We start from the raw sequence: 17,414 nt of genomic DNA on the forward strand, positions 1-17,414 counted from the left end.
CCCTCCTTTTTAAGTGTTTGTATTATTTAGTTATTTTTAGAGAGAGGGGAAAGGGAGGGAGAAAGAGAGAAAGAGAAACAGTGATGTGCAAGAGAAACATGGATGGGTTGCCTCTCGCACACCTCCAACCAGGGATCTTGCTGGGAGTCCAACCAGTGACCTTTCACCTTTCACTCTGGGGGATGACGCCCAACTCACTGAGCCACACCAGTCAGTGCAGGAACCCTCCTTTTATGGTGTCCTTAGTCATGTTGCTTTGACCCTCTGCAACCAATAGTTTTGCAACTAGAGGCTTCTTTACATTCTCTCCTTCCACCTTTCCCAGGGCCATTCCATATGATTGAATAGTTTGGGCACCTGACCAAAGAGGCTGGTAGAGGTCTGGTAATCTGCCCCTAACCTGTTCATCATGTATGGTTTGCGAAGCCAGGATACAAGCTGACCCTTCCTAATTCTGAAGTAACACAGAATTAAAAACTCTGCACATGTTATAAACCAGATTTTCCTCCCCTATGTCTTCTCCTCTTCAACTGTTGAAGAAGCTTCATTTCTACATGTGACTTGATTTCCAAATCCCTTGCTGATATCTCCCCCATATCACTTAGCTTAGCATAGTGTTCATCATAATCTTTTTTGTCTTGACATACAGGCCCTCCATGATCTGACACCTTGTCTTTCTTCCCTCACGTACACCTTATGCTGCTCTAACAATAAATCACTGCATGCAACCCCTGGGTGTACCGTGATGCTACAGATCTCCCACATCCTGTTTGCTTACTATTTTTTGCCTAACTCCTGCTTTTCTCTTAGAACTGGGCTCCGTCCTGGCTGGTGTGGCTCAGTGGGTAGAACGCTAGCCTGCAAATAGAAAGGTTACCATTTGATTCCCAGTTAGGACACATGCCTGGGTTGCTGGTTAGGTCCCCAGTTGGGGGGCATGAGAGAGGCAATCCATCAATATTTCTCTCTCACATGGACGAGAAACTCTTCCTCTTTCTCCCTTCCTTCCCCTCTCTCTGAAAATAAATACAATCTGGGCTCAAGCGTCACCATTATGGAATACTTTTCCTGTTACCAGACAAGGGGCCTGGGCCTGAGCAGATCTGCCTAGGGACTGCTGTAGTGTGTGGATTCTTAACTTCATGTAGGAAAGATTTCACAACACAAGTCCAGGTGACGATGAGAATCTATTTATTAAAGCTGGGGACAGTGAAACAAGGAAGAGCTTAGGATAGAAGAAGCAACAGGAGAGGCTAGGCTGAGCTGCCTGTCTTAGCTCACTGGGAAGTCAGAGAAAATGGGGGCGTTAGAGATGGGTTTAGGAGAAAAGCCTGGGACAAGCTGCCAGCTGCCCATTGCCTTAAGAGTTTAGGAGACACGTGTCTGTGGGATAGAAAGGGGGGAAAGAAGAAGGGAAAGGAATGACGCTGACTGCTCCCCAGAGAGGAAGCACACTCCTTGGGTCCTTTGTCTTGAGGCTTTTCTCTCTTTCTTGCAGGCAGGGATCTTAGGGGAGGACTCAGGGGAGGGTTTCAGAATATTCATCAGTTCTTCAGGTGTGCTCTTTCAAGGTCATGGTCTCCACTGATTGATCTTCAGTCATTGCAATTGGTTCTGGCATTGCCACCTGGTTTTGCTGCTTTTCTGGGCCTGGAGCTGAAATACAGTTGAGGCCTAAATGTTATCTCCTAATAGTATCTCCAGGGAGGAAAGGCCAGGAGAGAAGAGGTTACTCTGGGGGTGAAGTCATTGTTTCCCCAGTTTTGCCCCCTGCTAGGCACTTGGGGCCTTCTGCCCTGGTCACAATGTACACTTGGCTGTAAATTGCTCCCTGTTGTATTCAACTATCTGTCTCAGTTTCCCTATTCCACTTCTATAGGAATTTTCTTAGCTTCTTACTATCCTGTCTCACCGACAACCTCCCCATTCCCAATCTGATTTTCAGTGCTCTGTATTTCCACATACTCTGTGCTTATTTCTATCAATGATAGCACTTATTATATCATTCTATATTTATTATTTCTTTTTCTGTCCCTTAGAAGAACCCTGATCTTAATAGATAAAGGTTATAGTGGTAGTAAGTACCTCAAAGCATTGAAGAGAAAACAGATTGAGAACAACTACCTTGGACTAAACATTTCTTGAGGGCAAGGCGACATCTTCACCTCTGCATCTCCAGCCTGCAAGCAGTTGGTGCTCAGCAAATATGGAATAAATGCCTGAACGGTCTCAGGGGCCTGGGCACACATTTGGTGATTGTATTTTGAGTGTCAGAAGGATGCAAAGGGGAACCACTTAGAGCCAGAAAGCTGATGGGATCCTGCCCTCAACCTGTTCACTGGTATTGGTTTGGCCATAGGCGTGCAAATCCCTAATTTGTATCAGGAGCAGAGAAAGTACTAAACAGGTCTTTGCTGAATTAATGTCTCAATTTCTCCACTTTCAAGAACTGAGGTTCCTGCTGACTTCCACCATAGGCTAGCAAGATTAGATATAAATTAAAAACAGCCCTCCCTTAGTATTACTTTCTGGGTTCCCTGGGAGTAGAGAATTGTGGATCAGCTCCACTAAAACTGAGCCAAACAGCAGCTACTCTGGTCTGGATGATGGCCCAGAATTGCTAACTGGAGGAAATCTTAATTATATGGCATTAATCTGGGCCTGAGGATCACACTGTGACGTCTGTCCTCCTCCTTTCTAAAAAACAACAACAACAAAAATTTCAGGCATTTTTTCGTCGTCGTCGGCAGCCGTCCGTCTCGAGAGACGATGGTGTAGCTTCTTAAGAGTCTATCTGCACCGCCGAGAATGGCTGTGCAATCCAACCCGGGAGTGACACGGTATCTGTCTCCTCCCGTGTTGAATCGACATCTTGCGATGACACTGGAGTGTCCTCTCCAGTGAAGCTGAAGCTACAGAGCCTGGGCAGGGTGATATGGAGGGTCTGCTGTTGCCCATGCAGCAGACCCCCCCTCTCTTCGCAGCTGAAGGGTCCAAGGGAAAGACGGAGTCAATACAGCTTGGCTTCAGGTGCGCCGCAGGAGTTGCCGGTGTTGACTACAACGTCAAACCGCCTTAGGGACTCCGGCTCTGGATTTTCTGTCGGGGTTTACTCCCTTAGCCTTTCCCCTGAAGAGGTATGCCGCAAGGCAGCGGAGGTTTTTTGGAGTCAGAGTTTTCCTTCTCTGATGTGCCCTGACTGGAAGATCGAACCAGCGACACTTAGCTCGCAGGCCGACGCTCAATCCACTGAGCCAAACCAGCCAGGGGGGAGGCATTTTTTAAGCATTTAAGAATTGGGATCCTAGAACCTTAGGTGGGGAAAAGCTAGTGTGGGGTTTTCACTGGAGAATTTGTTTTTAAGATTTCATTTATTTATTTTCAGAGAGAGGGGAATGAAGGGAGAAAGAGAGGGAAGAAAGGAAGAGAAACACCAACGTCCAAGAGAAACAAGGATCGGTTGCCTCCCATATGTGCCCTGACTGAAAGAGCAGCCTTATGGCAAAGGCTTATCTGCTAGATTCCCCAATAAAAGGGAATCAGATTCCCAAAGCCCAGCATTAGCAGGATTCAGAGTAGTCACCTTCTTACCCTAATGAAGTGAGAAGGGCACCATTATCTATACAAGACTTTAACCCTCACCCAGGCTCCATTGCAGGGATCAGCTTTTAGTCTCTGTAATGGCTAAAGAAGTAGCAGCATAAATCCCCACCCCTATCACGGGCTCCTGGCTAGCCTCCTCCCTCAGGTTGCACAATCTTGACCCAGGGGCAGGAACTGGCACCCTGGCTTCTGAAGCCCTAGAACTTTGATCTTTGAAGCTGAATGAGCTGAGCACAGCTAATGCCAAACCTACGTTTCGTAACTTTTTTTGGTTTTGTTTTTTCCTACTTAACAACATATCATGCACATTTTCCCACTACCACACTTACAGATCTACTTTATCCTTGTGACTGTACAGGTTCTTATTATACTAATGCACAATAATGTGGGGTAATTTTTCTCTCCTATAAACAACACAGTAACTACCCTTGTTACATTTTCATTATTTCCTTTGGCTAAATTCCTTAAAATTGCTGAATCAGAATGGACACACATTTAAAATTGTAACATATATTACCAAATTACCCTATAAAGATTATATACTATGTGCACTTCCTTCAACAGTGTATATAAGTGGATCCCTTTTTCCGTACTGTCCCCAACACTGGGGCTTGATATTTTTTTTTATCCATCTAATGGGAAAAGTGATTTGTATTTCTTTCATTATGAATGAGTTTGAATAACGTTTCCACAGCCATTTTTCTTTCTTCTCTTGAGAACTACTTAAGAACTTTGCCTATTTTTTAATCAAAATATTTTTCTTTTTCTTATTGATTTTATAGCAGTTCTTTACAAAGATTTGAACCCTTTGACCATTAAATATTGCAGTCTTTTCCTACTTTGTCATTTGTCTTTTAATCTTTCTTGTGCTGACTTTTGCAGAACTGTCAATTTTAGATGGTGAAAATCGTTAACATCTTCCTTCATAGTTTCTAATTTTGGTTTGAAAGTTAAGAAAGGCCTTCTCCACTTCAAGATTATACAAATAGTTTCTTATTTCTTCTTTATGTATTTGTTCAATTATTCAAACCTTTAGACCTTCTGAAATGTACTTTTGTGTTTAGTGTAAGGTAAGAGTCTAACATTTTTGTCCCCCAAATGGTTAGTCAATTATGTAGACATTTAATGTGGCATCGTAGTTACAGAACCCCTGGGCTGCTCCAATTGAAACAGAACCCACAGGCTCTTTAGTTAGGGGCCCGATTGCCCGCTGCCAGAATTATAACTCTCAATACCAGAGTTTAGTGAAAAGAAAGAGTTGTTTATTTAACATTTATACAGATCTAATTATTTGCGGATTTCTGCTGTTAAGTCTTATGTTCTTTAAAACACCACAAACACATATCCTTGTCTCCCCCCTACCAAACCAGGCTAGTTTTAGAAAAGTTAGAGAAACCGTTTCCCTACTTTCCAAACACAGTTCAGCTTTACCAGTAGTTGCCAATCATTCAATTCTGATTGGGGAGACCTCGTCTGTGTTATGGTGTCCACCAGCTTTTAATACAGAACCTCATGGATTCTTAGCCTCCTTGTAAACTGCATAGTTAGTCCTTTTGTAATCCACATGGTAAGTCTGTTCCTTTTCAAAGCAGCAAGGTACGTCCCTTCCTTAAAACTGCATCGTCAGACCCAGTTAAATCTGCATGGTAAGCCTGTCCCCAGTTAAATTCACATGGTCAGCCCGGTTAAAAATGTCTGCCGCTTATTTTTAAATCCCTGACTACGTCCTCTGATGCAGTGGGTGTGGTAACCAGTTCTGACCATTCACAGAACCTCACACAGGCTCTGTGTGCTTTTTCCATACCATCCCCTGGTCCAAAACCCCTCTCATCTATCTGAGGCCTTGGATGCATTAAAGCCATTTTGCATAACAAAGACACTAGCCACCAGCCTCAGGCAAGTGAAGGCATCCTAAAAGCTGCTTCCTTCTCCCCATCCCCCAGCCGCAAACTCTGGGGTTTTTTGGACACCCCTGTTTCTGTAACAGTAGGCTCTTTATAAACCAGCCTCATCCTACTTCTCCAGTTTTGTCTCCCACTTTTCTCACAGGAACCCTATGCTCCCTTCTTATCAAACCACATATGGTTCCTGAAATGTAACATCCTGCCTGCTTCATTCTGCCACAGCTGGGGACATGTTAGTTCCTGGGCTCAGGCCACCCTTCCCAGCTGCCTTTAACCCCCTGACCAACAACTGTTTATCCATCCAGAAAATGCCAGGCATATGGTAGTTAGCATTAAATGTTTGTCAATTGAGTGAATAAATCAATCACTTCTACCCATTTTTAGCACCGAGTGGCCTCTGTGGATGATGTGCAATGGAAGGATGCAAAATTGGGAAGTGAAATTCATAGGAGAAATCAGCACTGCCATATGACTTAATCTGTCTGCTTCCTGCTGTGGTTTTGCCTTGCCTTGCCAGCCCTGCCCATACTACCCCATCCTCTTCCCCTCTTTTCTAGCACCAGACTAATGGCTTCACTTGGCTGCAGCCTCCTTTCTACCACTTTACTTCATCGTTGATCTGTGTGACTGTGATTCCTGCCCTGATATAATTAGTTTCTATACCAACACCTAGAGTGCTATGCAAATGTGTGTAAGTATGACAGAGATACAGAGAGAAAGAGTGCAACCCTTCTGCAGAATCCTCCTCCATTCAGAGGCCTGGCTGTCTCTCTTAGGTCTGGGGAAGAGTTTCAGCAGCTTAACTGGGTAGGGAGAGGATAGTTCTCCTCCCCCAGCCTAGCTTGCAGCAATTTATTCTGAATACAAATAATAATCACTACCATTCACAAAGTTCCTACTATGTACTACCAGGCACTTTACATCCATTGTTTCATGTAATCTGTTGAACTTCAAAAACACAAAGAGCCAGTTATTTTCCAGGAAAATGTATTTACTCTGAAATAGCAGAGGAATTTTTTCAGGAACCATAGGCAAGTCCCAAGAACAATGGAGAGAGGTTTGCTTTCAGAGGGAAGGAGGCGAGTTGGGAGGGGGTGTTTTGAAAGGGTTGTGAGTGGTAATGGGCTTCTCTTTGGCTGAATGTGGCAATTGCTTTTTGGCTGGGCTATAATCAAGATCCCAAAACTAAAGGCAACCAGCTAAAGAGATGGAGGTGATGACTGACAAAAATGGAGATGTTTTAGGGTGGGCTGGGTAGAGGGGAGCAATGGGGGAAAAATGGGACAACCGTAATTGAAAAACCAAAAAATAAAAAAATTTTAAAAAAATGGAGGTGTTTTGCTGGGAAAGAAGAAATTCTTCCCTCTCCCTGCTATGGTGTGTCTTTTTTTTTTCCTTTTAAATATTTTGTTGCTATTACAGTTGTCCCAGTATTTCCCACTTTGTCCTCCCTCTAGCCAGCCTGTCCCCCAATTCCCACAGACAACCTCCACACCTTTGTCCATGCCCATGGGTCATGGATATATGTTCTTTGACTAATCCCTCACCTTCTTTCAACAAGTCCCCATCTCCTTCCTCCCCTCTTACAGCTGTCAGTCTGTTTCATGTTTCTGTGCCTCTGATTCTATTTTGCTCATTAGTTTATTTTGTTCATTAGATTCCACTTATAAGTGAGATCATATAGTATTTGTTTTCCATTGACTGGCTTATTTCACTTAGCATAATAGTCTCCAGTTCCATCCATGCTGTCACAAAGGATAAGAATTCCTTTTTTCTTTTTTTTTACTGCTGCATAGTATTCCATTGTGTAAATGTACCACTGTTTTTTAAAATATATATTTCATTTAGCCCTGGCTGGTGTGGCTCAGTGGATTGAGCACCAGCCTGCGAACAGAAAGGTCACTGGTTCAATTCCCAGTCAGGGCTCATTTGCGGGTTGCAGGCCAGGCCCCCAGTGCAACCAATCAATGTTTCTCTCACACACTCATGTTTCTCTCCCTCTTTGTTTCCCTCCCTTCCCTTCTCTCTAAAAATAATAAATAAAATATCTTTAAAAATTTATTTTTAAAAATTTATTTTTAGAGGGAGGGTAAGGGAGGGAGAAAGAGAGGGAGAAAAACATGAATATGTGAGAGAAACCTCTGTTGGTTGCCTCTCGCGCTCCCCCAGCTGGGGACCTGGACTACAACCCAGATATGTACCCTGACCTGGGGAATCAAACCAGTGACCCTCAGGTTCACAGGCTGGCACTCAATCCACTGAGCCATACCAGCCAGGGTTTACCACATCTTTTTTATTGACTCATCTACTGATGGCACTTAGGTTATTTCCAAATCTTGGCTATTGTAAATAATGCTGCTATGAACATAGGGCTGCATACATTCTTCTGAATTGGTGTTTCAGGATTCTTAGGATATATTTCCAGAATTTGAATTGCTGGATCAAAAGGCAGTTCCATTTTTAATTTTTTGAGGAAACTCCATACTGTTTTCCAGAGTGGTTACACCAGTCTGCATTCCCACTAACAGTGCACTAGGGTTCTCTTTTCTCCACATCCTAGCTAGCACTTGTTTTTTGTTGATTTACTAATAGTAGCCATCTGGGCAGGTGTGAAGTGATATTTCATTGTGATTTTAATTTGCATCTCTCTGATGGCTAGTGACACTGAGCATTTCTCATATGTCAATGAACCATCTGTATGTCCTCCTTGGAGAAGTGTCTATTCAGGTCTTTTGCCCATTTTTTAAATTGGATTGTTTTTCTTCCTGGTGTTGAGTCATATGAGTTCTTTATATATTTTGGAGCTTGAACTTTTGTCTGATGTATCATTTGCAAACATGTTTTCCCATACAGTGGGTTCCCTTTTTATTTTTTATTTTTTTTTTTTTAGCTGTGCAGAAAAATTTTAACTTGATATAGTCCCATTTCTTTAGTTTTTTCTTTGTTTCCCTTGACCTAGGAGTTATATCAGCAAAGATATTCCTATGTGATATATCTGAAATTTTACTGCCTGTATTTTCTTCTAGGATTTTTATGGTATTGCAACTTATATTTAAGTCTTTTATTAATTTTTAGTTTATTCTGGTGTATGGTGTAAGTTGGTAGTCTAGCTTTATTTTTTTGGTAAGTACTAGTCCAGTTCTCCCAACATATTGAAGAGACTGCCTTTACTCCATTGTATGTTATTGCTTCCTTTGTCACATATTAATTGACTGTAGAGATGTTGATTTATTTCTGGGCTCTCTGTTCTGTTCCATTGATATATGTGTTTGTTCTTATGCCAGTACCAGGCTGTTTTGATTACAGTGGCCTTATAGTATAGTTTTATATTAGGTATTGTGATTCCTCCTCCGCCCTGGCTGGTTTGGCTCAGTGGATTGAGCGTCGGCCTGCGAGCTAAGTGTCGCTGGTTTGATCTTCCAGTCAGGGCACATCAGAGAAGGAAAACTCTGATTCCAAAAAACCTCCGCTGCCTTGCGGCATACCTCTTCAGGGGAAAGGCTAAGGGAGTAAACCCCGACAGAAAATCCGGAGCCGGAGTCCCTAAGGCGGTTTGACGTTGTAGTCAACACCGGCAACTCCTGCGGCGCACCTGAAACCAAGCTGTATTGACTCCGTCTTTCCCTTGGACCCTTCAGCTGCGAAGAGAGGGGGGGTCTGCTGCATGGGCAACAGCAGACCCTCCATATCACCCTGCCCAGGCTCTGTAGCTTCAGCTTCACTGGAGAGGACACTCCAGTGTCATCGCAAGATGTCGATTCAACACGGGAGGAGACAGATACCGTGTCACTCCCGAGTCGGACTGCACAGCCATTCTCGGCGGTGCAGATAGACTCTTAAGAAGCTACACCATCGTCTCTCGAGACGGACGGCTGCCGCCGCCGCCGCCGCCGACAACGGATGTGATTCCTCTAACTTTGCTCTTCTTTCTCAAAATCGCTGAGGCTATTTGGGGTCTTTTTTGGTTCCATATACATTTGTTCTAGATCTCTGAAATTTGCTATTGGTATTTTAAAAGGAATTGCATTGAACCTATAAATTGCTTTGGGTAGTATGGACATTTTAATGATGTTAATTTTCTCAATCTTGAACATGGTGTATACTTCCACTTATTGTATCTTCCTCAATTTCTTTCTACAGTGTCCTATAGTTTTCCAAGCACAGGTCTTTTACCTCCTTGGGTAAATGTATTCTCAGATCTCTCTTTTTTTTTTTTTTTGTGGTGTGTCTTCCTGTTTGGGGTATGGGTGGCAGTGTGTAAGAGCTCCCCCTGCAGGGCTTCCTGGCTCCATTTTACGTGTTTCCTTTATTTATTTATTTATTTGTTTAAAAATTTTTATTTATTTTTAGAGTGGGGAAGGGAGGGAGAAAGAGAAGGAGAGAAACATCAACGTGCAAGCAAAACACCATCAATCAGTTGCCTCTTGCACACCCCAAATTGGGAACCTCAGCCCGTAACCCAGACATGTGCCCTCACTGGGAATCGAACTGGCAACCTTTCTGTTTGTGGAAAAACGCCCAACCCACTAAGCCACACCAGTCAGGGCTTCCCTTTATTTATTTTTAACAAATTCCCCAAAATATCAGCATGGTAGGTATTAAAACTTCTATTTCACAGATGAAGAAATTTGCCCAAGGTCACACAGCTACTAACGGACACAGCAAGGATTTAAACATAATTGTATCTAAACAACTATCCTGGATGATTCATGACCCGTATAGTCAGGCTGCCTCCAGCCTGGAGGTTCAGGGCTGTGGGATTCCCAGTTCCCCAGCCTGACAATAAAGGCACTCCAGGAACTTCTTTCCAAGATGGAGGCCTAGACAGACACACTGGAATTCCCTCCACAACTAAGAAGGAATACAAGTACCTCAAAACCAGAGATAAACTGAAGTTCCAGAAAATCAAACTGCATGGAAGTCCAACAAACAAAGATATAAAGAAGAACTACTCATCCAGACAGGTAGGAGGGGCAGAGAGGACGCGGTATACTGGTGGCAGCAGCAGTGGCAGTGGCAGGCTGGCGGAAAGCGCAGCTACATATTTTTAAAAGTTGGGAGGGACACCTGGGGAGCGTTCCCAGCTCCTCACCAGACCATGCAGCTCATGGTCCCAGCACTGGGGAAAATCAAGCCTCATTGCTTCTGACTGTGCAAACGAGTGGGGATTGGGGTGAAGGAAGAAACTGCCAGACTCTCAGCAGAGTCCGCTTGTTTAAAGGACCCCCGTGTCCTAGAATGTCTGCAGACCCAACCACTCTGGGAACCACAGCCAGGGCAACAGCTAGAGAGGTGCCAGTCCTATACGAAAGTGGGAGAAGTGCCTGGAAAAGGGGTGAGTGCTGAGCAAGCGTCATTGTTCCCTCTCAGACCCCTTCCCCACACACAGCACCACAACGTGGTGAAACGAGTCACCCTGTACTGTTGAATACCTAAGGTTCCGCCCCTTAAATGTAACAGGAGCAACAGGTCTACCTAAGACACAGAAGTAAACAAACACAGGAGCCTGTCAAGATGAGGAGACTGAGAAGTATGGCCCAAAAGGGGGAACGAATCAAGGTTCCAGTGGGAGAACTAAGCGACGAGAAGATAGCCAACCTCAGATGAGGAGGTAGCCAACCTAACAGGCACGGAATTCAAAACACTGGTGACAAAGATGCTCACAGGCTTGATGGATATGCCTGAGTATGGCAAACGCATAAGGGAAGAAGTGAAGGCTATGCTAAGTGAAACGAAGGAAAATCCACACAAAACCAATGGTGAAGGGAAGGAAACCAGGGTTCAGATCAATAATTTGGAACATAAGGAAGAAAAAAGCAGTCAACCAGTAAAGAATGAGGAAACAAGAATTTTAAAAAATGAGGAGAGGCTTAGGAACCTCTGGGACAACTTTAAACATGCCAACATCCGAATCATAGGGGTGCCAGAAGGAGAAGAGGAAGAACAAGAAATTGAAAACTTATGTGAAAAAATAATGGAGGAAAATTTCCAACATTTGGCAAAGGAAATAGACATCCAAGTCCAGGAAGCACAGAGAGTCCCAAACAAGCTAGACCCAAAGAGGACCACACCAAGACACATCATAATTAAAATGCCAAAGGTTAAAAATAAAGACAGAATCTTAAAAGCAGCAAGAGAAAAGCAGAAAGTTACCTACAAAGGGGTGCCTATAAGACTGTCAGCTGATTTCTCAAAAAAAACTTTGCAAGCAAGAAGGGACTGGCAAGAAGTATTCAATGTGATGAAAAGCAAGGACCTACAACCAAGATTATGCTATCCAGCAAAGTTATCATTTAGAATGGATGGGCAGATGAAGTGCTTCCCACACAAGGTAAAGCTAAAAGAGTTCATTTTCACCAAGCCATTATTATATGAAATGTTAAAGGGACTTATTTAAGAAAAAGAAGATCAAAACTATGAACACTAAAATGAAAACAAACTCACAACTGAATCTAAAAAATAATAACAAAATCCAACTAAGCAAACCAGAATAGAAACAGAATCATAGGTATGGGGATCATTTGGATGGTTATCAGCTGGGAGGATGAAGGGGGAGAAATGGGGAAATGGTGCAGGGATTAAGAAGCATAATTGGTTGGTACAAAATAGACAGGGGGAAGTTAAAAATAATACAGGAAAGGGTGAGGCTGAAGAACTTCTATGCATGACCCATGGACATGAATTAAGGGGGGTGGGATTGCTGGAGGGAAGGGCGGTACTGGGCAGAGGGGAGCAAAGGGGAAAAAGAAAATTGGAACTACTGTAACAACATAATCAATAAAATACCCTTTAAAAGAAAGGCACTCCATAACTACAAACTTTTTGAGTAGTACACTCCTGTGTATATCCTCATTCAATGATTCAACAGCATTTGTTGATCTTAGTGAAATGTATACGTCTTTGAAGCCTGTGACAGTTTAAGAGTAGTGGACTGAAGGGATTTCTGAAAAAATTCTATTCTGAGGCTTAAATATTTATGACATTAATGTTTAATGTGGCTTCACAGTATGTTTCATTGGATATTCTTTGTGTCTGTTTTCTAGTTCTGCGCCAAAGGAATGAGAGCAGCTGCCCAGGTCCTAAGGCGCAAGCATCACACTCTTGCCATAGGCAGACAGGCACTGAAAAGTACCAACTGGAAGTTGGAATGGTGTACTTGAGTCTTTGATATATCTGGACTGGTTTTATTATTATTTATTTATTTATTTACTTTCGGCTGTTGGATACACATTTTCATCTGTGGATGGCATACCTGGGGTATAGATTTTGGAGACATTTATGATAAAGGTGTGGGCCCTGGCTGGTGTGGGTCAGTGGATTGAGGGCCAACCTGAGAACCAAAGGGTTGCAGGTTCAATTCCCAGTCAGGACACATGCCTGGATTGTGGACCAGGTCCCTGGTTGGGGGCACATCAGGGGCAACCACACATGGATGTTTCTCTCCCTCTATTTCTCCCTCACTTCCCCCCTCTAAAAATAAATAAATAAAATCTATTTTTAAAAAAAGAATTACAGATCAGCAAGACTATGAGTGTGCAACCGGGTTTATTAGTGATACAGTCTCATGGAAGAGAATGGGCCTTGCCAAGGTGAGAGTGAAAAGCATAGGTTCAGAGCAGGGCAAGGTAAGGGTTGCAAGAGCAAGGACAGCAAGAGCAAGGGTGACAAGAGCATCGGTCCTTTGTCCTAAGGACTTACATAGTTGGCGGGATGCAGAGAGGGAGTTACATATTGATTGGTGGGTAAAGGTGGTGCCAACTTCCCCCAGCCTGATGTGACTGCTGTGACTACCTAAACGTAGGTATGTGTGGGGGTCTGTTAGTCCTGAAGTCTTATCTTGCATCAGACCACATTTGGTCATCTGGTTGCAAAAGAGATACCTGATAGGAGGCAGTTAATTAAAGTTGGGGCAGTTACCCGAAGTTATTTATGGGCTCTTTCTATAAGTACTAGGGACCCCCACCCATTATAAAATAGTGACCAAAGGTAGGCAATTAACCAAAGTTGTTTATGGGCTTTTTCTTTGAGTACTGTGGACTCCTTCTTCTTCCCCCTTCCAGGCCTTGGGGTGAATACACACTTTCAAAGGCTTTCTTTCCCAGATAGTGGAAATGATACATAGAATTTCAAGGGCTCCCCTCCTCCTGTGCTAGCACGGTGCTTCTTATGATGTTGGAATACCTGGCAATTTTATCTGGCCAGGCTCAGGACTACTGAGTTAGTGGGTGAGACATGTCTCCTTTCTCCTCCCTGCCTTGGTTTACTATATCCTACCTCAGGGGTCCCCAGTCCACAGGCTGCGGACTGGTACTAGTCTGTGGTCTGTTAGGAACTGGACCACACAGCAGGAGGTGAGCCGCAGACCAGTAAGCGAAGCGAAGTTTCACTTGCATCACAGCCTGAGCTCTGCTTCCTGTCTGTCTACCCAGCCCCTCCACCTTCCATGAAACTGGTCCTTGGTACCAAAAATGCTGGGGACCACTGTCTTACCTAATAATAGTGTATATTCCAATTCAGGGAGAAAAATTCCACCCTTGACTTCATTACTCCTCCAACTACTGTCCCATTTTGCTATAGCAGGATTCCTAAAAGGTTGTCAATATGCACTTTGTCTGCTTCCTCACCTCAAATTCATTGTTCAATTCACTCTAATTAGTGTTTGCCTATACCACTTCACCGAAGTCCCTGTTGACAAGATGGCTAACAGCTGCCATTATGCCTCAGTCCTCATCTTACATGAACTTTCAGCAGCATTTGTCTTGGTTGCTCATTCTCTCCTTGAAAAGCTTTCTTTATTTGGCTTCTGATATTTGACACTGTCCTGATTTTTCTTTCATTGTCTTGATTGTTCCTTTTGTGGGTCCTTTTCCTGACTTCTAAATGTTGAAGGGGAGAACAGAATCCTTGGTTCTCATTTCCCTAATGTCTCACTTACTCCCTGGGTCAGCTCATCCAGTTTCAGGACCTTAAACACTTATACAGCCCTGATCTCACTGCTGGGCTCCAGACTCATATACCCAATAGTCTGCTTGGCTCCCCTCTTTTATGTCAGATAGGGATTTCCAATTCAATTTGTTTAAAAAGAATTCTTTCTCTCTTACCACTCATGTGCTGCTTTCCCAGTGTTCCCTATTTTAATAAAGGACACCAACATTTGCCAAGTTGTTCAGGTCAAATCTCAGGGGTCTTCCTTTATTCTCCTTTACCTCGTATTCCTCATCTAATCCATCCTGTCAGCTCTGTCTTCAAAATGTATCCTGAATCTGACCACTTCTCAACACCTTATTACTTCCACCATTATCTAGGTCACTACCACCTCAAATATGATCTACTCTTAGAGTTTTCTGAGCAGCCACAGATACAGTCTGGATGCCTGTGGGCAACCGCTCCTCGTGGTTTAAGGAATTGTAGACCCGGCCTGAGCATGGCAAGCCGCCAGCTTTCTGGCCGCGCGTGCTTCAAAGTCTCAACATAAGGCTGTGTGTGGAACATGACTGACAACCACTCAGAGGGTTGCCATGGGAATTAGATCAAAGAGCGCTCATTATGCTCATTATGTTTTAGAGCTTGCTTTGCTTTCCTTATCAGCAATGTAGTGTAAGCTATCTTTAGCAGGGAGTATATGGAATCCTGCACCTGGTCCAAATGTTTTACAGACCTTGACTCTAATCAGTCAGTGTGATTCCTGAATTAGTGTATATTATCTGTGACTGTCAAACAACTGAATACAATAGACAATTTATGAATTTTAGCCTTGTATCTTTCGCATGTATCCTCCTCAATAAAAGACATGAGGGATGAAGGTTTGGCTGCTGGTCTCCACTAGAGAGGCAGTCACCTTCTTTCCCCCAGACATAATAAAGTGTCCTGGGTAAAAGTTTGTTCTGTCGTGGTCACGAAGCCTCTGCTGGACAGAGCAACTTCCAACCGAGCCTAGGGTGTGTGTGGCACCTCCACCATATATACCTGTGCAAGATCTGGCTTATTGACAGCAACCAAAGGTGTAACCCTCAACTTAACTTTTGTTGGGGATTTCTAACTTAGGGGAGTTCACTAGCATTTATATACTCAAAAAGGACTCATATAGAAATTAGACCTGGCCAAATAGCTCAGTTAGTTAGAGCATCATCCTGATATACCAAGGTTGTAGGTTCGATCCCTCGTCAGGGAACATATACGAATCAACCAATGGCTCTGGCTGGTCTAGCTCGGTGGATTGAATGCCGGCCTGCGAACCAGGGGATCCCTGGTTTGGTTCCCAGTCAGGGCACATGCCTGGGCTGTGGGCCAGGTTCCCCGGCTGGGGGTGTGCAAGAGGCAACCAACCGATGTGTCTCTCATACATGGATGTTTCTTTCTCTCCCTCTCTTTCTCCCTCCCTTCCGCTCTCTCTAAAAACATAAATGAACAAAATCTAAAAAAAAAAAAAAAAAAGAACCAACCAATGAATGCACAAATAAGTAGAACAACAAACTGATGTTTTTCTCACTCCCCTTCCTCTCTCTCTCAAATTAATAAATAAAAAGTAAGGGAGGGTGTATAAGGGGACTAAACGGTAGTGGAAAAAATACAATAAAAATATAAAAAATACAAATAAAAATTTAAAAAAGAAATTAGAAAATCAATATATTCATTCACCATGAAAAGATTGCTTTTCAAGGATGGACATGCTCCTGCCTGCCCTCCAGAACACTCTCTTCCTGGCATTAAGGAATATAAGGAAGCAAAATGTTACTAAGAACCTTGCTTTGATGTGGAAGGAATTAGGGAAAAGGCAATGAATTGGTTCTAAGGACTAATTCACTCTGGCTTAAGGAAAGCCCCTATCAGAGATGCCCTGCCCATTGGCTCCCTCCCTTCCATAGCAATTTATACTATCTCAATTTCTTTAGTTATTGTTGTTAGAATAATGCTAATTAAATTGGCTCCTTAGGTATGCTCTGACAGATAACAGTTTTGTTTAAAAAGAGACAACATTCAGGGCTGGTGTGGCTCAGTGGATTGAGCACCGGCCTGCGAACCAGGGGGTCCCAGTTCAATTTCCAGTTGGGACACATGCCTGGGTTTTGAGCCAGGCCCCTGGTTGGGGGTGCATGAGGAGCAACCACCCATTGATGTTTCTCTCCCTCTCTCCCTCCCTTCCCCTCTCTCTAAAAATAAATAAATAAAATATTTGTAAAAAGAGAGAGAGAGAGAGAGAGAGAGAGAGAGACAACAGGCTCAAAGTGGAGTCACTTGTGTTAGGCCCCACAGAAACAAATCAAGACTTAATATGTAACTTAATTACAGTTTCAATTTTCCCCAGAAATGTGACTTTTAACCAGCCAACCTGGAATTTCCTAGTCAGCACTAGGAGGCAATCCGTTGAAAGACCCCTTAGGAGGACAACCTTGCTTGAAATAATGCATTCTTTGCTAGTAATTTCCTTTTCTTCCTGCTCCCTCTCTGCCTTTAAGAAACCTTTCCTTTTCTGCAGCCCAGTGGAGTTCCTTTCTGCTTGTTAGATGGGATGCTGCCTGATTCATAAATTCTTCAGTAAAGCCAATTAGATCTTTGACAGTTACATAGTTGGATTTTTGTTATTTATCAGTTCGAGTTTTAGCAGGAATTTACTATCCTGATGCTTCTTCCCTTTGACTTCGGGAATAGACAAGGATCACACTCCCAGATAATCAATTTTCCACCATGTAGAAGGTAACACAGCTTATTCCAATAATGAAGTACTTTCCTGATTAAGACTTGTATTACATAGGCTTTGGCTTGCTGCAGTCTCCTGATTTCATTACTCCATTTATTTTGTGTATTTTACCTAATTAATCTCCCCAATGTACTCTATTTTCACCCCCTGCTTAGAAATCATTACTGTCTCTGCCAAGTTCAAACTTCTTGACTAAGCAATCAACATCC

At 43.2% G+C, this 17,414-nt stretch overlaps 1 long non-coding RNA gene and 1 other non-coding gene across 2 annotated transcripts; one reads left to right on the forward strand and one right to left on the reverse strand.

The window, feature by feature from the left end:
* Window positions 1–1,174: 1,174 nt before the first annotated feature.
* On the reverse strand, window positions 1,175–3,678 carry LOC150014810 (uncharacterized). Its single transcript, XR_016509946.1, has 2 exons — window positions 3,592–3,678; window positions 1,175–1,656 (listed from the first exon to the last, which is right to left on the reverse strand). It is a non-coding gene; the product is annotated as an uncharacterized LOC150014810 (long non-coding RNA).
* An 8,733-nt stretch (window positions 3,679–12,411) lies between these two features.
* LOC150014811 (small nucleolar RNA SNORD75) lies at window positions 12,412–12,474 on the forward strand. The gene has a single exon (XR_016510377.1). It is a non-coding gene; the product is annotated as a small nucleolar RNA SNORD75 (small nucleolar RNA).
* The last annotated feature ends 4,940 nt before the right edge of the window (window positions 12,475–17,414 follow it).

Source organism: Furipterus horrens, unplaced genomic scaffold (assembly GCF_987537825.1).
Source record: "Furipterus horrens unplaced genomic scaffold, mFurHor1.1.pri manual_scaffold_3, whole genome shotgun sequence".
Classification (NCBI taxonomy): Eukaryota; Metazoa; Chordata; class Mammalia; order Chiroptera; family Furipteridae; genus Furipterus; species Furipterus horrens.